The 1,837-nt window shown below is 43.9% G+C and overlaps 1 pseudogene; it reads left to right on the top strand.

Annotated features, from left to right (window-relative positions):
- The first annotated feature begins 269 nt into the window (after positions 1 to 269).
- On the top strand, positions 270 to 1,548 carry LOC471546 (heterogeneous nuclear ribonucleoprotein H-like; annotated as a pseudogene).
- Positions 1,549 to 1,837: the final 289 nt, after the last annotated feature.

Genomic DNA, 1,837 nt, shown 5'->3' on the forward strand with positions numbered 1-1,837 from the left:
CCGATTTGTTGCCTTTGCTGATTTCTGTGATGTAAGTACTCCCACTATGGCCAATTTCAGTCTACCAGCGTGACTGCTGAGTTAGAAAGAGATGAACAGTAGTACACCCCATTATGTAGTATTTCCACCACACAGATGCAACAGCCATAATCTCAGGAGCATAGATACTAGTAAAGTCTACCAAAATAATTAAGAAGTGGGCCATTTCTTTTTAGCCCTGCCGAAGTCAGGTGTCTGGTCTGTTTTGACACCAGACCACGTAAGAGACAATGATGTTGGGCAGCAAAGGTGGCGAGGGGTTTATGTTGAAGGTCCACGGCTTGCCCTGGTCTTGCTTGGCCGATGAAGTGCAGCGTTTCTTTCTGACTGCAAAATTCAAAATAAGGCTCAAGGTATTCGTTTCATCTACAACAGAGAAGGCAGGCTGGGTGACAAGGCTTTTGTTGAACTTGAATCAGAAGATGAAGTCAAATTGGCCCTGAAAAAGGACAGAGAAACTATGGGACACCGTTTTGTTGAAGCATTCAAGTCAAACAACGTTGAAATGGATTGGGTGTTGAAGCATACCGGTCGAAATAGTCCTGACACGGCCAATGATGGCTTTGTACAGCTTAGAGGACTTCCCTTTGAATGCAGCAAGGAAGAAATTGTTCAGTTCTTCTCAGGGTTGGAAATCGTGCCAAATCAGATAACATTGCCAGTGGACTCCAGGGGAGGAGTACAGGGGAGGTCTTCGTGCAGTTTGCTTCACAGAAAATAACCGAAAAGGCTCTAAAGAAACACAAGGAAAGAATAGGGCACAGGTATATTGAAATCTTTAAGAGCAGCAGGGCTGAAGTTAGAACTCACTACAATCCACCATAAAAGCTTATGGCCATGCAGCGGCCAGGTCCCATGACATACCTGGTTCTGGCAGAGGTTTTAACAGCATTGGCAGAGGAGCTGGCTTTCAGAGGATGAGGCATGGTGCTTATGGTGGAGGATATGGAGCCTATGACAATTATAATGGCTATGGCTATGGATTTGGGTCAGATGGATTTGGAAGATACCTCAATTATTGTTTTTCAGGAATGTCTGATCACAAATATGGGGATGGTGGCTCTACCTTCCAGAGCACAACAGGACACAGTGTATATGTGTGGATTACCTTACAGAGCTACTGAGAATGACATTTGTAATTTTTTTTGACTGCTCAATCCTGTGAGGGTACACATTGAAATTGGTCCTGATGGCAGAGTAACTGGTGAAGCAGATGTTGAGTTTGCAACTCATGAAGATGCTGTGGCAGCTATGTCAAAAGATAAAGCAAATATGCAACACAGCTATGTAGAACCCTTCTTGAATTCTGCAGCAGGAGCCAGCGGTACTGCTTACGGTAGCCAAATGATGGGGGGCATGGGTTTGTCAATCCAGTCCAGTTATGGTGGCCCAGCCAGCCCGCAGCTGAGTGGTGGTTATGGAGGTGGCTATGGTGGCCACAGCAGCATGAGTGGATATGACCAAGTTTTACAGGAAAACTCATGTGATTTTCAATCAGACATTGCATAGGTAGCCAAGGAGCAATGAACAGCAGCTACTACAGTAATGGAAGCTGTGCATCTATAGGTGTGAATGGAATGGGAGGGATGTCTACCATGTCCAGTATGAGTGGTGGATGGGGAATATAATTGATCACCGACCCTTGCTCAATTTTTTTTTTAAGAAAAACCCAAAACTTCAGTTTAACAGTTTCTGCAATACAAACTTATGATTTATGCTTACACTCTAAGTAGAAATCAGGATTGTTATGAAGACTTAAGGCTCAGTATTTTTTAACACAATACTCATCTAGGATGTA

Source organism: Pan troglodytes, chromosome 4, assembly GCF_028858775.2.
Source record: "Pan troglodytes isolate AG18354 chromosome 4, NHGRI_mPanTro3-v2.0_pri, whole genome shotgun sequence".
NCBI classification, from domain to species: Eukaryota; Metazoa; Chordata; class Mammalia; order Primates; family Hominidae; genus Pan; species Pan troglodytes.